Genomic DNA, 9,108 nt, shown 5'->3' with positions numbered 1-9,108 from the left:
CTGCATAATCATAATTAAAAGATAACTGGGAACACTTTTAAAATAGATCCAAAAATGATTGCAGAGGGTCTTTTAAGCCTCATTTTCATTGTACCGGTCTGGCCCGGTATGGATTGGTAGGGAGTGGTTCAGTACGGTCCAGTTAATTCTGGCGAGCGTTTCTGCTCAGCGAAGCCTTGCTCTCACTGCTCCTAAACTGAGATTATTTTGCCCCAAGAAGTACGGTTCGGTTTAATGGATCCATTTTACAAAGGAATGGCTGAAAATACCGTCCCGTACCATACTGGACCGCGTAACGTCCAGGCCAAAAAATACTAAATAACAATGTACGGTGTCTCACCTGTGCATTTTCCCAGTAAGCACATGGGTGTCAAGTGGAGCCAGAGTTCCTAAACTGTTGAACATCTGTCATTTTCTGTTCTGTCATCTTACCTGCTTTGCAAACATACAGGAAACCCTTTTGCAGCAAATGAAGTCCAGGCATCAATTTGAACAAATTAGTCAGATTATCTAGAATGTTTTGAGTTCAAGAATATTAATTCTAAGATTAATACAGATAATAGTGTAATACAAGCTAGGACAAAAGATGTTAAACTGACAAACAAGACTAATGTTGTGCATACTAACATTACCAAGCTCTATCACTGGCTAAATAATCAATACAAACTTTGAAAATTTTTTCCAGATTTTTACCGTTTTTTTTTTTTTAAATTGCAAATTTGTAGGTGAAAATTTGTGCCTCCACAACTCTTTCCAAAAGTTAAGATTTGTCAATTGACTGGTGCAGGATGTACAAAATAACTCAACATTGAAAGAGCATTTCATAGGTCTCAGGACATCTGTAATACAACAGTGTCTCTTCAGCAGTTGAAGCAAAAAGCTTGTGGGAAAAAAAAAAAAAAATGAAAAAAAAAAGTTACAAGAGGACCTAAAGTGAAAAGTACTTTGGAAGAAGGAAACGAGACCATGGTGAGTTGTGGTGAAAACAGGGCAATAAGTGACCTTTTCAGAGAGAGACCCTGACGCAGTCTTGGGCCAAGGTAGACTTTTATTTATAGAAGGTATTTATAGAAGCGATTTTCCTGAGGTTATCTTGAGCAAAATGCCAGTTCTCATTATCAGCCAGGTCCTGCCTGGGCCTTATTTTACAGCTGGATGAGCCAAGGCAGCGGGGGACCCAGCATGCAGCCAGGGTCACCTATTAAATCCTCGTGTCCAAGAGAGCACCGTCATGCACTTCTTGTTCTATGCTGGGCGGGGCTCGGAAAAAGCAAGAATGAAGTGTGTAAACGCATGTCCAGGTGTGTGTACGCAGGTGTGTGTGCTTTCTTTTGTGTAAAATGATTTATTAGGGCAGTGTACTCTTACTATTGTCCATGATATCCCTCCTGCCACTTAGGGAAATGGCTACAGCACTATAAAATAACTCAGCTGTAAAATCCGACTTAGCAGTTCATGCAAAATGTGACTTTAATGCATTTAGATACACTTCAGAAACAGGCCTCATTGAAATAAGTAAAAAATATTTACCCCATTGACATATTTCTTTAAATAAGCAAAAATTCTTACTAAGAATTCAAATTTGAAGAAAAACATGTCAGTCACTATGACATGTTTTCTCAAACTAAGATGATTTTGCCAGTGAAAACCTTTCTTTATAAGATTATTTTTCTTTCAAGACAGAAAATAAGACATTTTGGGTATTTTTACTTTCTTAAGATATAGTTTTTGCTGAGTAAATGTCACTTCTTTTAAAATATTGCTTAATCATTTGTATAAACAATTGAAATGTCTGCATATGTATTTTTAGATAGAGTCTAAAGTAGCAAAAAGCAATCATTTAGTGAAATTTTAAGAGATATTCTACTTTTTTGTCACAATATCTTTTAAATTGTGATTATAGAGACATTGATCTCCATTCAGCCATCTTCCTCTGCTTATCCTGAGCTGGGTCGTGGCCTCCCTCTCCACAGAAACTTGCAGTCTCGCCAAGGACACCCCAAGAGGCTTCCAGTCCTAGCAAGAGACAAAGTCCCTCCAGTGAGTCCTGAGTCTTTTTTAGAGCCTCCACCCGGTGGAACATGCCTTGAATATTCCCCAGGGAGGAGGTTAGGAGATGTCTGAGTCACCTCAACAAGCATCTCTAAATTTGGAGGAGCAGCAACTCTGTTTCAAGCTCCTAAAAAGTGATAAGCTCATCACCTTTTCTGACAGAAATTGTTAAGTAAATGACAATAAAAACCCCACAACAGCACATAATGATCCATTCCGATGAAAACTTTTTTTTGTTTGTTTTTAACATGTTCTAGTGGCATTTTTCTGATGATTGAGAACATATATGAGGAAAATAAAAATAAAAATTTGATTCATTTATTCAAATCGCTGTGAAATGAAAAAGTCCCACTTGCAAAAGAGCTTAGTGTGATGTTTAAAATACACTAGACAGGCCACAAGCTGCTTGTTCTGGACCAAAGAGGGGAAGGGAAGTGGGGCGGGGCTGCTTTGTGACAACTATGGGTGTGTATTGACAATAGTCTGACGATACGCTACATTTCGCGATTTGGGCCTCATGATACAACATAGTAGAATATATCCAAAGACTGTACCAGATCAATTTTTGTATTTTTTTTTTCTTAGGTATGACTTTCACTTTTTTTAATAATAAAAACATCAAGAACTGCAACTGAATATCATATACAAGTTTATTTTACCCATGAAAATTCATGGTGCATTAATTTAGGTAAATTAAGAAATATAAGGGAACAGTATATATATATATATATATATATATATATATATATATATATATATATATATATATACAATCTTATATATATATACATATATGTATGTATATGTGTGTTTTTATATAAATATATATATATATACACTGCGACAGACTGGCGACATGTCCAGGGTAGACCCTGTCTTCGCCCATCAGTTGCCGGCACCCCCGCGACCCCAAAAGGGACAAAGCGGCAAGAATATGAATGAATGAATGAATATATATATATATATATATATATTGTTTGGCAATACAAGTATTGCCAAACAATTTATCGTGATATATTGCCAAATCGATTCGCCCCTACCCGCTAGTCACAACAGTCCCACCCACAACTCAAAGGTGAATTTTTAATGAATTCCCACAAAAACTAATGAAAAATAAATAATTATTGATTTTAAAGCAGTTTGCTTTGACTTAACAAAAAAATCAGTGACATTTTCATTAATTTCATCCCATTAGATTCTCACCAAATTAGCTAAAATCTCATCAACCATCATCACCACAGACAGTTTTGACCATCAAGCGCAGACCTTAAAGGTTAGATCCCCTACCTTCCCGCCTGCGCGCCCACCTACCTTTGCAAAGTGACATAATTCCCGGCGTTCCGGTCTTAGGAAGGGAAGGAGCAGGGACTGTCCCCCAGGGCTGTTTGCCTGCCTGTCTGACATCATAGACTGCGGCATCTCCTGATCTGTCAGCACAGAGAGACGATCTGGCAGGTTTAATTTACGATGTCAGCCCTTTCAAAACCATTTTCCTCTCATGCTGACAGCAATCCTGCATTTATAAATTAGCAGAAACATTAACCTTTAGACTGATTGTAACGTGTTCTGAGTGAAGCTAATTAACTTCCATTTGTTAATGTCAGATTTTAGGTTCAAATGCTCCCAAAGAAAATGTAATAAGTAGATTGAGAAGATAACGTGATGCATTGTGTGTCATAAAATGAAATGTTTTGTCAGCTTTTGATGATTAAAATTGCTTTTGAGGTAAAGTAGGCGGTGTTGCACAGCAGGTGGAATTTAGTAATTGCAATCATACATCACAAAGGTGGGATTGTCTTCAGGAAACTATTTCTTTTGTTGTTTTCAAGATGTGACCTGGTAAAACACAGATAATGTGTAGATAAAGAGGCAATTAAAGGAAATCTACAACAGTGCGGATATAATTTACTTCTTGGGACCTTGGCCAACTGAAACTAATACGAGGCCTCCTGCTTATTAAAAAGCAGCATTGCTGTTCAGTTACATCAGTGTAATTGCTAACTTGTGCCTATCAAACCCAGGATAGTCTTCACACGTTGGCATGTAACAGCTTGTCACGGGGAACTGTTGCAGTAATATTTGTGGCTATTATCGTAATTAGAAGTAAGCACACAGATGGTGTTGTTTCACAAACTCACAGACTGAAAATCAGACTGTCATCACTGCCAAAATTAGCAACAGTCTGATAATATCAATGCATAGATAAATAAATAACACCACCCATCACTCTTTCTTACAGCTCGGCTTTCATTTTGCAAACTTTTTTTTCCTTCTTTTCCAAGCGAGGCTGATGGTACATTTCCTGATTGGTGACAAAACAGGTTCTTTAGTGGCGAAACAACAGTACTTGGGTACCATATGCTGCATTTAAATGCTGCAAGACAGCTGTGAAGCCTGAGTGTTCCTGGATGTGGGCCAGCTCCCAGAAGAAGCCTTTCACTAGTTGGTAAATGTTTCCAGGGACAGCAGGAAGAAGCCACTTTTCATGGAGTAACTTCCAGATGCAGGACGCAGAAGATTAGAGGAGTGCATCTGTGTGCATGAGCATATGTGAGCATCTATTTTTCCATGTGCACACTATTACTGCATTGCAACATGGCCAGGCACAATCTATGCCAATATCTCTAATGAAGCAAGTGAAAAGGTCAGCGTTTCTACAATTTAGAATCTAAATTACTTTGTTCAGCTAGAAGGCCTAATATTTGTGGCTGCACTTGTATATAAGTCACACAACGTTTTTATGATTTTTTTTATCAAGAAACAATTCCTGAGAAATAATAACTTGCGATTCTATTCAGCCACACAAGAGGTGAATGTGTGGCTGCAGTGTATCTGACTTTATTATTTACCCCCACAGAAACTGTCTGTCAATCACATCATGCTCCTACCCATACTAGCCCAAGGGTAGAGTGCTAGAGCACCTTCATAACAATGTTACATTGTTCGCTACATATACCATATCTACCACAGAGAGGCGGAGGATTCAAAGGGGAGACCATAAGGTAAGATGATCCCTTTTATTGGAGGGAAAAAAATGCTGAGGATTTTACATCACAAAGCTGAGCTTTCATGTGATGCTTGAACATGGTTATGATGAGGTGAAAAGTTTCCAATAACTGTATTATGCCCTCAGTGGGGATTAAAGTGAATACATGCCTAGAGTTAAAATCTTGGATTACAAACCTGGATCACGCCTCAAGGCTGCTCTTTTTTTTTTTTTTTAAGTCCCAAACGTTTTCACCTAATTATTGTTTTGCTGCTCTTTCATGTCTTTAAAGTGATTTTTTAAAATTGATCACTTAGCAAAATTGCTTACAGTAATTTAGGATTTATAGAGTTGCAACATTTGTGTTTTAAGCCACCCAACATTGCTATGCGTTTGAAAAGGATTTGTTGGTCATTAAAAGTGAGGGTGTGGCATGGCGAATGTCTCCGAACACCAGATCTGATACCTTTGAACCTGAAAAAAAAGAAAAAAAAAACAGTTTCTGTTGACTTTCAATGTTATGGTAAAGTTAGTGTGGGTACTTTGTGTGTGTTTAGCTAATGGGACAGTAAAAACCAATGTAATGATGAAACCAAACCCATCATAACATAGAAATGAAGTTATACTTATGACATCTGATGAAAAAGAATATGGCTTTATGTATATAAATAATTCAAATTAGGCCATAGGTTCCAAAGAGTCAAAAATAAACTTTTTAAATGTACAATTTTGCGTGTGATTTCATATTATGATTATTTATATAATAAGTTGCTGGCAAATACTCTAACTAAAAAAGAAAAAAAAAACTGATTAATCTCGATTAAATTTTTTTCCAGATTTGCGATTAATTTGTCAATTTTTTTTAATCAAATCCCGACCCTTTTATATATATATATATATATATATATATATATATATATATATATATATATATATTAAAGCAAATAAGAAAAATTACATAAATACATAGATTAAAGAATAGCATTTTAATACAATACCCTAAAGTACAATCACAAAAAGTACCTTAAAAATGCATATCTTATAAATTATGTATAAAATAATCCATATGTCTAAGAGTCAAATTTAGCTAAAAACAAATACACCAAAACACAGCTGAAAAGTTTAGGAAAAAAGTTAAATTTGCGTCAGTTGTCCCATAAAACTTGCTCTCTGTAGTTGACCCGTCCCACAGGGGACTGGTGATCTGCAGTCACAGCCGTGCTTGGGAACTATTTAGTGGTTTAACCCTCCAATGCTGAGTGTCAAACATGGAGACTTTGGGCCCTATTTAAGAGTTTTTGGTATGACCTGATCATGGATTTAAACCCCACATCTTCCCATTTATGGAGCTTAGAACTTTATACACTCTACAAACAGTTGGGATTTTTGCACTTATCTTTGATTCTATTGGCTCTGGCACAAAAACAAAAGCAATTAAAAAAAATAAGAAACAAAAATATAATGGAGGAGATTGCTGTTTGTTTGGTTTTACCTCTCTTCTCTTTTATCTGGATGGATCCCTTTTTTTTTTTTTGGTGCCCAGTTTTGGTGCCCAGTGAATTTTACCTGTTCATTTGGATAGTGAAGCCATTTGTGTTCTACAAAACACATGAGGAGATCAGTTTGGTGTTGCTACACTGTAAATGGAAAAAACACCCCTTTCAGACCTTATTGACTGTAGGAAAGCGAGTCCATGTCTTTTGAAAGAAGAGACTTTAAGTCCAGAAGCCATGACTCAACTTCAACACGTCTTTAAGAATTCTTAGTGAGTCCTTCACTAAAATCCGCGACATGGCAAAAAAATAAAATCAATTCGTCACCAATTTTTAATTCCAATCTTAAACTCAAGATGATTTACGCTCATCCACTGGAAGTTGAAATGAGTGCAAATTACTAAAGACCATTTCAGTCTAAAGTTATTTTAGTTTTTATAAATTTTTTTTCTTTTCCCCACAAATTCGCTGCTCGAAACTTGTTCATTTGTTAAGAAAAACTTGTCACCACAGACAAATGTATCTATTCTACAAAAACGACTCTAAAATTATATCATGGCTATGATTTATTTCTACAGGCATACTTCAGGTCACGTGACTGACAAGTTTACTTGTGGCCAGAAGCTAGAAGATGGTGGATATCCTGTTTTTAGTGGGGAATTACTATATTTTAGGATTTAGAGACACTTAAGCTTTGTTTTGGTTACTTTTCTCGACATTTATTTTTAACTTTATGTATTTTGTTTATGTATTTTTTCAACGTATACTTTCAGCCAAATCGTTGGGATGATGCGTTTGTTATGTTGCTATGGTGATGGTGATAGCTAACCAGAAGGCGATGTGGACAAAAGCAGGTACTGAACGTTCTGGAATGAGACTGGGTTGGAAAATTATCATAAAGTTCAAGATTCTCTTCTTATTGGTTTTGTACTCCACCTACTGACTGCTTCATTGAACACGTCACAAAGCTGAGTCCCTGATTGGTTGACACGACATGTCGTCTTCGCCAAAATTCAGATTTTGGAACTCTGGAAGTGCCACAGCACCCAAATTGCACTGCTGCCAGACTAATGGGCCGCGCCTAGTTTTCAAATCATGTTGCAGGATCTCTGATTGTATAGAACGTCCACTTAATTTATTGTGCAGAATTTTTTTGTGGGCACGAGAAACCAATACTAACTCTTAAAAACTTCTATGTCTCTTTAAGTTCTATATACGTGACCCCCGGAAATATTTTGTGACATTCCAAAGTTTAAAACTCCAATTTAAGCTGAAAAAAGTGGAAAAATGAGGTGAAGAAGAAGCAAAAATAGATCTGTGAAAGAAAGAGAATGAGATATTGTCTTTAGGATGGAGGTTGGCATCAGTCTGACTCCTCCGCGGTTAATTAAAACACTCCGTGTTAACCTCTTCACATTACCTTACTATACTTATTGACTTTAGCCTTAAGTCACACCCCCAAAAAAGTAAAAGGGCTTTTCCCAGGTGATTTTCTTCAATACGAATCTGTGTGCAAATTATTACACCATACAGCATGTCTTCTGAAAAGTTCACAAAGAAATCTAGCACACATTGAATGGTATAATTTACCATACAAAGCAACGGTGCTGTTGTGATGCCTTTTTACCGAAACCCCTGTTGACACCAAACTACTTAGACTACACAAACAAACACAAAAAGGACCTGAGAGGAAAATAGTTTATTCATCAGTTTTGATTTCCAGAGCCCATGAACACAATCAACACAAAACACACACATTTCCTCAATCTCTGCTATATCTCCCATCCGCACTCGGTCACACAGTGTTGGTGTGAGTCTGGTCCTGACAGCTGAGTTTTAATTGGCCAGGGTGGTGCAGCACGGGCCGCTGTCATCCGGCTGGCAGTTTGAGGGGTTGTGGGACAGGCCCCACTGTGGGGGCTGTCAAACGGCCCACAGTCTCCACGGGAACCCCCGCCGTGGGTGTCCCGCCTCATTTAGGCGAGTGCAGACAAAGCGCCAATTAAGAAGGGCTTTAAACAATCAAACAGAGATCCTCAGGGCCCACAGACACTCCACAGGGCACGGAGAAAGACAGACAGACAGAGACAGGCACACATGTTCACGGATGATCGTACACATCCACGCACAAGATCTGGTGCACGCCGACAAAGATAGAAAGGTAAAAATAGACCGCTCATCACTTGATGTGAAGACATAATTAATGCTTGTTCGCAGGAAAGCTGGGGCAAACTTTTGTGCAGGCATTCATCTGAATTAAACTGGAGATTAAATGTGGCTGATACGATATAATTCTAAGTCTTTCTTTATTCTGTTTCTGTCTTTGTAGAACTTTCCGGTCTAAACAACAAAAAAGTACAAAGCTGATGATATAAAAGGAGTCTAAATATAAATTTTACACTGCAACAGAGACGCCTGCATCTGCCTCTGTTTGTTCCCCTCCAGTCCCACGGAAGGAAGCAGAACTGACTGATTCTACCCACCAAACTGATGAACCTTGCATTTTTAAGAGCAAAGCTGTGTCTTTAATGTATATCTCTGTCACTCCCCTCCTTTTGCCCCATCTTCCACTATGAG

At 37.6% G+C, this 9,108-nt stretch overlaps 1 long non-coding RNA gene across 1 annotated transcript; it reads right to left on the bottom strand.

Moving 5' to 3' along the window:
- Window positions 1–709: 709 nt before the first annotated feature.
- LOC118598031 lies at window positions 710–3,498 on the bottom strand. The gene is made up of 2 exons (XR_004947077.1): window positions 3,364–3,498; window positions 710–2,016 (listed from the first exon to the last, which is right to left on the bottom strand). It is a non-coding gene; the product is annotated as an uncharacterized LOC118598031 (long non-coding RNA).
- Window positions 3,499–9,108: the final 5,610 nt, after the last annotated feature.

The sequence above is a fragment of the Oryzias melastigma genome, linkage group LG22, assembly GCF_002922805.2.
Source record: "Oryzias melastigma strain HK-1 linkage group LG22, ASM292280v2, whole genome shotgun sequence".
Taxonomy (NCBI): domain Eukaryota; kingdom Metazoa; phylum Chordata; class Actinopteri; order Beloniformes; family Adrianichthyidae; genus Oryzias; species Oryzias melastigma.
The sequence above is the reverse complement of the archived record's forward strand: the minus strand, read 5'-3'. Positions and strand labels throughout refer to the sequence as shown.